Here is a 14,900-nt window from a genome sequence, read left to right as displayed (position 1 = left end):
CTCCAACTCCCCTTCCCCCCACAACTGACTCCTGAAGGATCTAATCTGGTTCTGATTTAGAACTGACAGGTGGTACATGCATAATTAAAGATGACCTAACACAGAATGCTCTCATTCCTGGCATATTATCAGACACTTAAGCAAAGCAATTATCAGTAGGCAATCTTTTCTGTCAACAGAGATAGAGATAAAACATTTCTTCCATTAGGAGGATTCTGCAAGAATGCTGTATATATAACCATCTGCAAATACTTAAAAGTCTTTAGAGTTGAATACAAAGTTAGCTCGATGGGGCACCTTTGGTCAGTTAAATCATGGTCTTTCCCACCCTACTTCTCCTAGAAGGTCACATTTTAAACATCTGAGTCATCAAAATAGAAACAATTTAGGGGCGTTGTTAGAGATCCTGACCCAAGCAGACAAGAAAATCTCTGCTTTTATCTGCCATAGTCCTGCTGGGGTTTGCAAATATACCAAGCCTTTCTTAAAGGCACAACGCGAAAAAGGATAGGTTTCAAATACAAGTAGAAAATTCAATTAATATTTCCCTTCAAAGCAGGATTATTTCCTCTTTATGCTGCACCAATGCCAGAGGATTTACAGCATGATTAACATGCTTTAAAACTTCATCTTGAATCCAAGTAATTGGAAGAATTTTTGAAGAAATAAATATTATCCAAAGGAAGAAGGTTCTTGATAAAACAATGTTTCCCATTTCAGGTGAAGGAGGGAAGAGGCACAGCATTTCTTAATAGAGTACTGTTAAAAAAATTATAGTGCATGTACTTATATAAGTGAACGCATTTTGGCTTTCCACAGAACAGAAATTGCTTTAATGTAATAGCAAGACAAGTGATTTTCTTTTCTTTTTTTTTAAGGGTGGTTTATACGTTAATGGGTTTTTTGAAGCCCATGTGAAAACTGCTTTCTCTGAGACAGAGAACTTCACGTTTGTGGTGCGTATTTTGCCACATTTCACAAGAGGTCTTATTGTTTAAATTCTTATATCCTTATGTCATAGGCGAACAAATGATCTTATTGTTCATTTGAACGCGGCTTTATGGGCTCTCTCGTGGTAGAGCTGGTGTTGTTGTTTGCATTTTCCCCCCATCGAATCAGAACAAAAGTCTCTCTTTCTGCAGCACTGGGAGCTCCAACGTGGCAGTGTGTGGCAGCAGTTGTCAGTTGGAAACACCGTAATGATACTGTAAGTGAAGTGCTAATGTGAATGGGTTGATTTTTGACAAGTCAATCAAGGCCTATGGAAAAGTTTCTTCTTACCTTCTTACTTTAAGGTAATGCAAAATAGAAGCACTTAATAGGACACTCAGTAAGCATCCAGTGGGGATGGTTTTTGTAAAGAGGCAGGGCTGCTGGGCAACAGGACCCAATTCCTTCCAAGATGTGTTTTATTTGGAAGGTGCTCCCATTCAGAATATTAAGGGACAAACACAGCGTCTTTGGGGAAAACATCAGGTGGAGAGTTGGTGCTGATGCTGGGATCATCAATGGGAGACTGGGCAGGACTCAAAGCTCAAGTTCATTATATGCGTCAGAACTAAGAATAGCTTCTGAATGAGCACTCACAATTCTCCAAAGACCTATTTCTCCTAAAAAGCTCCTCCTTTCTCCCTTTCCAATTTTAATGTAAGAACAAGAAGAGACTATAGTCAGACATGGGGGGTAGCTGGGAACAAAGGACCCTCTACCGAATGGAGGAACATCCAAACCATTTCTGCTTTATATGCTGTTAAATTCCTTCCATCAGGATTCAGTTCAGAAAAACTCCAAGTCATAGTCTGTCAGCATGCTGTCCTTTGACAGGCCAGGACAAAGGAATATGTCACATGTGTACTATTGTGTCAAATGACAAAACACATGTGATTTCCCAATCGATGTCATGGATAAAAAGAAAATATATAAGGCATATACTACCATAAAAATGAACATAATTAAAAAGGGAAAAATTCTAGTGAGTTTATTTAGGGAGAGACACTCATTTCCCATACAGCTATGAGTCCCAGACGTTTGGCATTACTCTACTAAATAAAGCAAAGTCTATAAGCATAGTCTTTCTATGTTGAGGATGGCACATGGCAGGGAGACATTTCATATCATGCATCTTACCCCTAGTTATTATCCTAGAATCATCAACAAACAACATTTTAAAGGTGATGGTACCATATGATCTCACTTATATGAGGAACCTAATGAACAAAATAGAACCAGAGGCATGGAGACATGAAACAGATTGCAGATCTCAGAGGGGAGGGAGGTATGGGGGACTGGGTGGAAGAAGGTAAAGAGAGAAAATTAAAGAGGTGATGGTATCTTACATAAAACAGAAATATTAACTATCTTACCTCTAACCAAGGTTTTTCCTATTCTCCCCCAAAACTAGTTTTCCAAGTATCTTGGTTTTATGTTTCATGCTTGGGTGAATAAAATAAGACTGCAACTTTGGCTACAAAATAAAGACTAAACTGTGATACCCCGAAATGAATAAAGTATTATTTTGAAAAGAATGAAAGTCAAATCCAAGATATTACTCTCACTGCTGTCTATCTGAGACCTGTTTCAGAAAAGCTGTTCCAAAGCTGCCATTAGGGACCTTTACGGAGACATCTGCAGAAAACCATGTGCCCTCTCTGATGACAGATCATCAGAGATGCTGACCGGGTTTGTTTCACTAAGGACAGAGTGTAACACACATTTAAGAAAGTCAGCATGGATGCTGTTTCAAATCTCTATTCATTCAGGAGAGGACACGTACTTTCCGGTTGAGAAGTGAGCATGACTAATTCCAGAGTGCTGGGTACTGGCTTTTCCAAGAACTGGCTTTGGAAGTCACACTGGACAGAGGTGACTAGCACGGCCTCCGTGGCCTAGAAGGCAGCGGTGCAGTCGATGTTCTGGTTTTCTTTCCCTAGTGCTACCTCAGAGATGGCATGGCAAATCTACCAAAAGGGTGGCCTGGCTTCACTGCAGGGATAAAAGAAAACAGAAGTGGAAAAAAAAAGTAGTTTTTCTCCACAAATTGCTCTCTAGGCATAGGCTGTTCTTAACTTTGAGCTCTATCACACAACGCAATGCTATGCATGGGCACAACTTGTTTCCCTCAAGGGGGGTGGGAGGTGATGAGAGGAAATAAGGGGTAGGGGTGGACTAAAGACACATATGTCCTTATTAAGGCAGGGTTCGAAAAGAAACAATGTTATAGAGGGAATGATGTACGTTGGATCCTGACAAAAAGAAAAGCAGGGCAAGCTCATAGTGAACATCTAATGTCACCCAGCTACAAATAATGAGAGAGAGAGAGAGAGAGAGAGAGAGAGAACCCAACACTAACCAGTTTATACAAATCAACTTACATTTATTCCCTCATAGTCGGTTGTAACCTATACCCCAAGCAGACACATTGTGCTTTCACACATACACATTGGTAACTTCTGAAAACTAATTAACCAAGAAGAATACAAACAGCCAGGTAGACAGGAAGCCAGGCACTACCAGCCCTGCAGCCAGTTGTACTGTAATATCTTCCGCGCAGTGCTGACAGCCTTCTCTCCCCGCCCGCATTCCGACACAATGCCTTCAGGTCTGCCTAAGTAATGTAATTTACTGGAGTGGAATTCCCTGGGTACCCCGTGCAGCACTTGGTGACAGTATCATTTATACTCCACAGTGTCGTGGCCTGACACTGATACATCGGCCTTCATCCCTCATTCATGGCAGAGCGCGCAATTCCACCTTCCGCGGTGCCCTTCTGTGGTGCACGTGTACAAATTTACTCCATTCAGCCCTAATTACAAACCTGGGTTGAAATGTTCTCATTAGATTTATATTTCTCACTCCAAATGTCAATCTTATTTGAAAATTTCGATTTTCCTGGGGATCCATCCATTAGCAATAAACTCTAAAGCATTCCATGACTGAGTGCATTAAGCCAGCAAGGCGGACATGCACTTACATCATTAGAGTAAATCTCCATTGCAAATGCTTTACATTATTCAACCAAAGGAATAATGAGGCTGGCCCGGCAGTACCTTCCAACTGTACATGAAGGATAGGCTAAAACTGTAGGAAGAGGCACACGGTATATATCAATGGGATGCGTTTCTGGATCTTTGTCATTCCTTAGGAAGACGTGGGAGGGGATCACAGCCAGAGCCTAATTTATCACCTTCTTTTGCCTATGATTTCTACAGAAACTTCAGCCTGTGGCAAAGGGCAGTAAGGCAGGCAGAGGCAGTGGGCAGCGAGTGCATGTGTTCATCGAGAGGATGGAAACCGCCTTGGCAATGCTGGGAACCTGGTTAGTCACCTAGAATGATTTGCTCTCCCATTGTACTCAACAGAACAAATGCAGAAAGCAGGCTTGTCTGGGTGCACTGAAAGGATCGTTCTAATAAAAGACAGATCTTGCTGGCAGAGCTGACCTGAAAACCGTCCCACCCAGACTGAGGGGTCCTAACATTAAAAACCCAGGAAATCTGATGATGGTGTTAATATATACATTACACATCAGAAGTTGCATCTGTGATTGGGATGGCAGAACAGACTATGAAAAGGAAAACATGGAGAGAAATTTTGAAAAAAGCTAGCAAAATATATCAATTGACAAAGCCAAGCCATCGCTGTTTCATATCGGTACTGCGTTTTAATTCCTTGGCTTATTGGTCTCATTTATCACTTCTCGCCAGATCCCAGGTGAGGGAAGTCAAGGTGTAGTCATGATTTCTTTTTTAATTTGATAAACGAAGAAACTGCATCCCAGGAAGGTCCTGGAGGAGGTTGAAGAGTCTGATCTGAGCTCTTAGCATCTAATTCTAAAGGTTAACTGAAAAAGTTAAGGGATGCTAGCAATGATGACCTTATTATGAAACATACAATATATTTGCCTTTTTTCAACAGCATGGATGGAACTGGAGAGCATTATGCTAAGTGAAATAAACCAGTCAGAGAAAGATAAATATCACATGATCTCACTCATTTATGGAATATAATGAACAACATAAACTGATGAACAAAAACAGATCCAGAGACAGAGAAGCATCGATCAGACAGTCAAACCTCAGAGGAAAGGTAGGGGAGGGTGGGGATAAGGGTGACAGATCAACCAAAGGACTTGTATGCATGCATATAAGCCTAACCAATGGACACAGACACCAGAGAGGTGAGGGCATGTGTGTGTGTGTGGGGGGAGTCAGTGGGGTAATGGGGGGATAAGGACACATATGTAATACCTTAATAAAGAAATTTTAAAAAAGCAATTCATATATTTAATATTATCAACTATCTTTTAGATATTTTATATTTGCTTTTTAACTTAAAGTTTTGGTGGGCAGAAAAAGACTTCTAAAAGAGCAGGTATACATTACATTAAACATAAAACAATTTGCAAAAATAATATAAAGTAAAAGAAGCAGTAGTTGTTTTCTGCTGGCCAGCACCTGGATTGATCTGTAACCAGAATGGTAGCAGATGCAATGCTTTCTGGAGGGAATGGTACCACCATGGAAGTTTTACCCATGCCCACCTGAAATATTTAAAACCTTACTTGATTACAACATTAGTGCTTTCTCTTTCATGATGTACATCAGAGGATACCACAATTAACATGCACAGATGTTAGAACTGAAATACCCATGTTTAAGTAAAAAACATGCGAGAAAGTAAAAATAACCGAGTATGTTCAACACAGGACTAATCTTAAAAGAAAAGAGAGGTTGCCCTAGCTGATTTTGCTCAGTGGATAGAGCGTCAGCCTGTGAACTGAAGGGTCCTGGGTTTGACTCTGGTATGTCTCTCTCTCTCTGTCTCTGCCCCTCCCTCCCTCCCACTCTCTAAAAATCCATGGAAGAAATATCCTTGGGTGAGGGTTAACACAAAAAAGAAAATAGATGTTTACATGGTGTAATTTAATGACAAAATTAAACAATGACCCTCCAGATAGATAGCATTAGCAATGTATGAAAAACCCAACTACTCTGTAAATGACCTTGAACCTTCTGATCCAGAAACAATGAAGGAGAGACTGATCTTGTGTCCATTTAATTCCAAAACTTGTACTCCAAGCATAGAGGGGAATGGAGCCCCCAAGTGCCCTAAAATCCCCCAACATGTTCTTGTGATGCAACGGTAGAAATAAGAATAAAACAACCATCATTTTTCTGAGCGCTGGTTTTGTGCTTCATATATTTGATCCTCACAAGCATACTATGAGGTAGGTACTATCCCTTTTCCCATTTTCAAATGAGGACATCTAGGTCTAGAAGAGGTTAAATAAAATAGATCAAGGCCAGCAGGTAGCTAAGCTAAGATTTGATCTTGAGTCCTTTCTCCCAAAGCTCTTGTCTCTTGGTAACCACCATGCCTCACTGTCTGCCCCAGATGGAGACACCAAAGAGAAATGGGATTTGCAGTCTTCAATTTCCAGAGGTTTCTGGAATGACTGTCCTCTGGACTCATCTTATTTCACAAATTACATTAAACTGAAAGGCTCAGTGCACTAACAGACATTCTCCTTCTTTGGAAATGCCATAGCCATTCAGCCCGTGGCACGGGGACAGCACCCTCACTAGGATTACGAAGGTAGAAATTTCCCTGTGAATGCGGACACCACCTTTCTTTGGTGTTTCTTTTAGCCACAAACTGACATGCTTTTACTGTGGTTGCAGTAGACTCAGCAATCAGCTGAAGGGGAGTTTTTACTTGGTTAACTGCCCCTCCACATCTGTGTCCATGGAGGGTCCTCCAGGGCAGACCTGTGTTCATCCTTGACGGCCCCCCCCATCCCCATCCCCTACCCCTATCCCCCACCCCATTCCAACATAAGCAAAAGAGTTTTCCAATCTCTCGGCAACATCACCACGAAATCCTTCCCTTGCCGTTCTGAGTCTACAAGAGGCGACTTTCTAACAATGAGCCCAGAAGATGGAGGTTGTAAAACAGCATTTCAAACAAGGCAATTACTTTTTACAAAACGATTCAAGGATTCTATCACCCTTTCCTCCCCCAAACTTCCACTGGCACAATTTGTTTATGTATGAGTTGTGTCTTTCTTCCTTCAGAAGGGGAGAATGCTGATACACGATCACATGCAGACAACAGCGCAAAACCCTGGATGCCTTTTGCTACTTACAGACACATTTATTTCCCAATGCACCACTTACCAGACAGATGCAAAGATGTGGGCAAGCCAGGCATCAGAATTAACAGAGTGATTGTGCTTGCACTACATATTCTGATTTGTATGAATCTTATTTTTAGCCGGGCACAAAGGGCAATAAATGGAAAATCTTATTCTAACCACTGCTTTTTCTGGGCCACCCACACTGCTCCACCTACCGCACAAGTTCACAAACGTAAAAAAAACCCAAGCCAGGGTTTGTACTAACAAGGGATGCAAAGTGGCTAAAATGTGTGACATTTTTTCCAGTTAGTGTTTGTACTTTCATTCTTTTTCTGCATCAGGACTTTCAGGGAAAACAACATTGACTTATCTACGGGCATTTTCAAACACTCCGCGCTGGTGTGTCACTCAGCGCACAGGCAAGTGTGGTCCGCCCAGCACGGGCACCACCCTGCCACGGGCCCCATGCCAGCCAACTTCCAGTGAAGACACGCACCCCAAAATGTGTCGGTAAATTCAGGAAGACAAGACCTATAACATTTTGTTTGGAAACAATGACAGTGTTTGAGAAGTCCTTCAAATATACCAACGTGATTATCAGAAGCAAACACTTCTGAAACAGGATTGGGGTGATTTTGCCAACATGAGGTTAGTATCACTGTCTTAAATCTCTTAGTTCGCTGCAGCGCACTGCTCACTGGGGTACAGCATCCCGTGCCATCATATCCCTTGCACCTATGCACTTCTCTCTGCTCCGTCCAGTCCCACCCACCCCCTGCTGCTCATCCAGCATCACCCGCATGGCCATCGCTGCCAAGAAAGAAGCTGATACCGACAGACAAGCACTTTGATAGAAAATAAGAAAAAAAAAAAGACAAAGAAGAAGTTTTCTAGGGCCACAGAGAGGAAGAGATGAGGGCATTTTCCATCATTATCTCTTTAGACTTTTAATGAAAAGTTAAGTTATTAAAGTCCCAAGGAACCAATTTAAATGCTTGCTCCTCTCAGCCCTCTGCAAAAACACAACAGAACGCATCTGCAGGCAGCGATGAATACGTAAAAGTCAGGTCAACACGATAATGAAGGCACAAAAGGAGTCAACTCTGAGAAAGGCATCTTTACCTGTGTGCTTGCTCATTATCCAGAAACTAGAGGAAGTGTTCTGTCATCCTCTGGTAGTTAATGCACGCCCTGCAGAGCTGACTCCTTCTTCCGATAACGCAGGGTTCTAGAGCAGCGCTGATCAGACGTAGTAGAAACCTGTTTGGGGTTATAGTCCACTGTCGTCAGGACTTCTGACGAGTGTTGTAAAGACACGGGTAATTAAGTGGTACGAAAAAGTGGGTCATACACCACTGAGATACAACCACACCGCCCCCAAACTAGACTCTGAATGACTGTGCTGTGACAAGGTGGGAGGGGTTTGAACACAGCGAAAGCAAAACTTTTATGTGGTGAGGAGCATTTTAGTTTTCACTGGTTTAGGTTAGAGAAAGTTAATTTCAATGTCAACTACAAACCAACTGACTTTTATCGTGTTCTTGAAATTTTATGACCAATACTGGCTGTAAATGTGATGGGAAATTCAGCTACAGTGTCAGAAACAGTCTGAGGGACAGCCTCAGACTTCAGTGACGTGCCTATCACCAAAGGGCGAACACCGTGACTCAGTGAAGCAAGAAGGTCAAATCGAAACCAAAGACAAAGAACCAAAGTCTCATTATCCACATTCGCATCTCCTCCTATATAGGATCAGAGTACTGTATACCACTTCGCTACACATGGGCATTCAACGCAGTCACGGGCATTCAGCAAAGCACCCTTTGTCTGCTGCAGAAGAGGCAAAATGCATTTATCTGACTTGAACATACTCAATTCATCACTCAAGAGACATAGAAATATTGAGTCCCTATTATATACAAGGACACAAAGGATGTGAAGGGATGCAGCGAGAGGAACCTAGAAGAACCTGCTTTCAAAGAACCTATGTCTGGAAGAGAGAATGATAAGATCTAGTCACACCCAATGCCAAATTCAGATAATTTTTGAAAACAGAATCTTTAGCGGCTGCTTGCTTTATACATCGCTTGGGTCTTCTTTCAGTGCTCAAAGCCCTTCCGGACCTAGGCTCAGTCCCAGTGTTAGGGTTCATCCTGATCCAGAGTCCTGGCGCTCTCCAAAGGAAGGCACAGAGATGGCAGCGCAACCCAAGGAACACCTGGGATCCGAGGAGACGCTTCTTTAAAGGGGGATAAAAGAAGCACGATGGAAGGAAACCTCTCTGGTTGGTGGCACATGCAGGGTTATATTTGAATCACATTTTGTTACCATCAGGTATAAAACTAGAATTTTATTGGAGTCCATATTGTTTGGATTATGGATGGGAAATGGGGGAATCTATCTGGCTAATGAGCCGTTTCCATTTCTGACAAATTGCTGTAGAGTATACTGATTATTAATTTTTAAAGAACTGGAACACCACCTGTTGGCCTAACACTAAAACCATCTTGTGCATAATTGGATCTTCTTTTATGGTTCCAGAGGCCCACTAGGACCTTACAGGGCTACTCAATAATCATTTTTATTGATAGAATGTAGAAATGAAAAGAACCAGTTAATAGCAATTTCCACTTGATCAACACACTGGTGAATGCACACAGGTATCTGTTCTGACAAGAATTGATTAATGTAATTTGAAGGGGAAAAAATAAGCAACTAGAAGGTTATTGCCCTAGAAAATGTCTCAAGTCATCATTCCTAAGCTCCACTAACATCCTTTCATTATAACATTGATGAGATTCTGTAGGAACTTAACTCTTGTTTATATGAATCAGCCTATAGTAAAACTGGTATCGCAAGTAGTTTTGCTTAAAGTCACAGAACCTGTCAATGACGTTAAGTGAGGACTTACTATACTGCTTGTAAATTTGGAATTAAGTTGATTAATTGAAAAAAAGTCTGCAAAAATACACAAAAGAATGAGTTAACATGTAGCTTGTATCTGGGTAGCTGGAACACTGGTAATTTATTTTCTTTTTTATTCTATTCTATTATTTTATAAACTACGCACAACAGACATTGCTTTTACAATCAGGAAAGTAAAGGTACTTCTGTTTTAATATAAGGAAATAATTAATCATTCTCTGATTCTGCTCTTTCTAGTAAGAACACTCAAGGGGGATTCAGTTTAATAATCTGTCTGGTGACAAATCAGACATGAAATACAGCAAAAATCTGCTAGACACAATAGATTATATCTTCTAGCCAAGCACTCTGAGAAGTTAAAATCTCACTACACTGCAGAGCTTTGCAAATATTGTTTGAGAGAAGAGCAGAAACCCTCTTCCTCATTGCGACCTGAGGTCCGTGCACTGTCCAGCTGCAGTGCAGCTCCGGACGCCAGGGTCTCACAACCATCAGTGTCACAGGGGATTCCTCGGAAGAGTGTGATGCTGTTCCCTGGGTTAAATCACAGCTCAGAGCGAGGTGTTACTTTGCTAGTGACAGGTGTATCCAAAAAAGAGCACACGAATAATTTCTAAAAAACAACAGCCTGGAAATTAGAATAAGTTGTTAAACTATTTGTGCTATGACTGATAGCTCTTGGTAATAAGCAGCTTTACATATGCATGGCTGAGTTTATTTGGAGACTCACAGGGAATATCATGTGAAATTTTTGCTTTATATATGAATGTATATTACCATATCATACATCATTCCTATTATACAATTAGTGTGTGTGCAGATAATGAAAATTAATTTTGATGATGCCTTGAGCAGAACCTAACTGTGAAACATGTTACAAATAATCATCATATTACGCATTCTAATAGAATTGACTTCAAAACTATGCCAATGGTTCTCCAATGACTATAGGAGCTAAAAATATATATTCATGACATTATACATCACTCTTAATATCACAACTTTTTTGAGGGCCTCCAGACATAATAAATAGAATAACTTTATAAAGATTTCCAAAATTTAAACTCTGGCACTGGAAAGGTAGTAAAAGCCAAACTTGCACAGTTTTTCAAGAAGAATAAAAATGAACGGTATATTTTTCCATCCTAAGTCAACATTTTTAGATTATTATTAAGGTATGAAAATAGGTGCAAGAAGATCTCAGTAAACTAGACCTATTTGTGAATAAGGTTTTGTTTGTTTGCTTCAATTTTCTGGTTAATTGACAGACAGCGGGAAAATGCTTTCTGTTGAAGATCTTTCCAAAGCAGTTTCTTTTCCTAGTCATGAAACTTTTAACCATTCCATTGATTCAGCAGGTCAGGGTCATCAGCTACAACTACCCTCCAGGGTACAGTTATTCTTCACCTTTAAGAAACTAGAGCTATCTTGTTTTATGAACCTTTATCTTTGAAAAAGGGAAGTGGGATGTGCAAGGTAGGGGGATGTGGGAGGGGGTGGAGTGAGGGTGGGGAAGTAGAAAGGGCAGTTAATTTAGGGTTCTGGTTAGTTGGGTTCCATCACTAAACATGAATTCAGTGTCTGGACCAGGCACAACTGATTGCTGGGAAACACGAGAGCCGCAAGGAGAGCCCCCAGGGTCTGTCTTTGTTGGTATTCTCTGCCTCATGTCATCCTGTCTGGGTGACTGTTGGTTTGCTGGTCTTCTCTAGGAGAAACATGTGTCAGTGTGTCCAGCCAAAGTCATGGGGCTGAATTAAATTTTCAAAAAATGCTCACCCAAGGAAATGCTTAGAAGGGAGGGAGAGGGAGGGAGGGTGAGAGAGGAGACAGAGACAGAGAGAGAGAGAGAGAGAGAGAGAGAGAGAGAGAGAGAGAGAGAGAGATATGAGAAAAACATCAATCAGTTACATTCTGCACATGCCCCATTGGGACACTGAACACACAACCCAGGCATGTGCCCTGACTAGGAATTGAACCAACAGCCTTTTGGTGCACAAGACGATGCTCAACCAACTGAGCCACTCTGGCCAGGCAAGGCCTGAATTAATTTTAATTAGATTCTAGATCCATGTGGTTTCAACTTAAATGTAGGGTGCTGGTAGCTCCACGTGGATATCAAGGAGAAATAAGCACTTACTTTTCTCTCTCTGAGACTTGCTGACCTGGATTTTTCTTTTTCGATAAAAACCTTTAGTTTCAGTTTTTTATGGTATCTTAGCAGCTCCCTATGGCACCTGACTTCAAAACCTTCCCTGCCCTGTCGCCATCACCCAAGTGAAGAGCATAGAGAGTTTATTTCTAAGCAGGTTTGGAAAGTCTGGGGTGGGAATGAGGGGACTAATTTGTATATATTGTACTTTAACTTCGATGACCTTATTTTATCTCTTTTTTGGTTATACCTTTTCCTTAAGCCAAATATACATACATATATACACATGCATGTATATGTATATAATGTATACTCACATAGAGGTGAAACTTGGAGAAAGTGAGATAGTTTAGCACAGGTTTCTAAGCTCTTTGAAACTATGCACCCTGATGCATTGCTTTTCAGAAATTACAACCCCTGGTCAGGCCCAGGGGCAGTGCCTGAAAGTAGTAAAGGAAACCTGGACAGAAAACAGGACACTAAGTCCCATGATCATTCTCCAAGGCCGGCTTTCTGGAAACATAGAATAAAAAGCAAAATCCCAAAAACGTGAGGCCCGAATGGACTACCATAATAGGTCCAATATGGCATATTCCTCACAGAACTGCAGGTCACTCACTAAATTCTTCTGTGATTTGTGGATACAGTAATACACAATACTACGGAGATTTGGTGATGGGGGATACATTATACCTCATTTGGAGTGTTACAATAATTTGAGGCCCTGGTGGAGGAGAACTATGTGCCATTAGTTTTCCTTGGGAGTTTTCATTTTCTATTAGGCTTCCATCTGGTTCCTGCCTCCATGTCCACCTGCACCGATCAAGACCCGTAGGTGCCACAGCCATGCACACGGCTCTGAAACTGCGTGCTTGCGGGGCACTGTACCTGGGCTTTTCGTGAGCACACGATGCTGATGAACTGGAGCAGCCCCACTGCAGGACACAGGTGGGTGCCTGTCCCTCCGTGCCAGTGAAGCCGCTTTCCTATACCTGTAAAGGGCGTTTTGGTAGCGATTACAGTTGTTTGTGGCATTTCCCCTGGTAGTTTCTGAAAAATGTGTCCTTGCCCTGACAGGACCCATTCCTAAGACTGAAGTAGAACATTCTGCAGACCCTTCCCTCTGGCCCAAAAGCAGGCCAGGGAGAGTATGAGGCTGCGGGAGGTGTGAGGGACAGGGTCACCCATTCTTACTCCAGCCTCACAAACTGTCACATCCCTGTTAGGCACTAGCTATTCTGCACAGCATTCTTGGAAGGAAAGTGATCTTGGGTATTCAGTTTCTTTTCATTGTGTTACAATATACATAACACAACATTCACCATTTTAGCAATTTTTGAAAGCACAGCTCAATGGTACTAAGCACATTCACATCGTTGTGCAACCATTCCCACCACCCATCTCCAGAGCTTTTTCATCTTCCCAAAGTGAAACTCTGTCCCCATCAAACACTCACTTCCCATTCTCCTCTCTTCCTAGCCCCGGGCAACCATCATTCTACTTTCGGACTATGGATCTGACTATTCTAGGCACCTCATATTAGTGGGGATCAGACAGTATTTGTCCTTTGGTGTCTGGCTTATTTCACTTAGTATCCTCACAGTTCATCCATGTTTAGTAAGTGTCAGAATTTCATCTTTTTAAGGCTCATTAATATCCCATAGTATACATGTACCATGTTTTCTTTATCTACTCATCGGTTGATCAGCAGGTGGGTTTCTTCCACCTATGGACTATTGTGAATAATTCTGCTACAAACATGGGTGTGCTAATATCTTTACATCCCTGCTTTCACTTCTTTTAGCTATATACCCAGAAGTGGAGTGTTTGGACATGTGGTAATTCTAGGTTTAACTTTTTGAGGAATTGTCATACTATTTGGTATTCAGTTATTTTTTTATTAATAAACTTTGTGCTAGTACAGTTCTAGGTTAGTGAGGGGAAAGCACAGATGGTCCCCACACATGCACGGAATTGTACAGAGTTGCTCTAAGCAGTAGGTGACTCGAGTGCTTCACCTGAGGGCACAGGGAGTGACCCCGGCAGGTGAGCCAGGTCCTGGCAGGTGAGTCAGGTCCCGCGGGAGCTTGAAGCCCCGATTACCTGAGGCATCACAGGAGACTTCCTCCTTTCCTGGCCTGTGGATATGAAAGTGACATAAAAGGTCATCCTTGAGCCAGGTTCTCTCACCAGGTTCTCCAGCCAGGTTCTGTTTTTTATTGTCTTGTTACATTTGTATTTATACCAGTTGATTTTAATCTTGTCAATTTCTATTCCAAAGGTTAGGGCGTTTCTTATCTCTATTCCAGGGAGTAAAGATTATGTAGCTTAATCGAGATTGTTCATAGTTAAAGTGATTAACTACCCACCTGGCACTTAGTTAAGGGGTTTTATTCCTCCCTAACTTCAGGGGAAAATCCCTCCCTGGGCAAACAACCTTTCTCAGAGAGGTGACCTTGGTTAAAACATATAGTGCCAAGAAGGGGAGCAAACATATTAAGAACAGTATGCCATATAAGCCAGGTCCCTTGAAACATATGCTGTGCAGATGTTTCTTCCCTGCAGCGACTGTGTAAAGCAGCAAGGATGGACCAGCTTCTGGCAATCATAGATGTTTCTATCTCTCCCTCTCCCTTCCTCTCTGAAATCAATAAAAAATAATATTTTTTTTTTTTAAAAAAAGAAAAG

The 14,900-nt window shown here is 41.6% G+C and overlaps 1 protein-coding gene across 6 annotated transcripts in view; it reads right to left on the bottom strand.

Annotated features, from left to right (window-relative positions):
• The window catches only part of BACH2 (BTB domain and CNC homolog 2), a 359,490-nt gene that overhangs the window by 146,148 nt on the left and 198,442 nt on the right, over positions 1-14,900 (bottom strand). Inside the window, exon 4 of one of the 6 annotated variants that reach the window (XM_036316330.1) lies at positions 8,258-8,395. The exons of the other annotated variants lie outside the window; for them this stretch is intronic. The gene's annotated coding sequence lies outside the window, so the exon portion shown is untranslated. The remainder of the gene's footprint in view (positions 1-8,257; positions 8,396-14,900) is intronic. 6 annotated transcript variants of the gene reach the window in all.

This window comes from Myotis myotis, unplaced genomic scaffold (assembly GCF_014108235.1).
Source record: "Myotis myotis isolate mMyoMyo1 unplaced genomic scaffold, mMyoMyo1.p scaffold_m19_p_7, whole genome shotgun sequence".
NCBI classification, from domain to species: Eukaryota; Metazoa; Chordata; class Mammalia; order Chiroptera; family Vespertilionidae; genus Myotis; species Myotis myotis.
The sequence above is the reverse complement of the archived record's forward strand: the minus strand, read 5'-3'. Positions and strand labels throughout refer to the sequence as shown.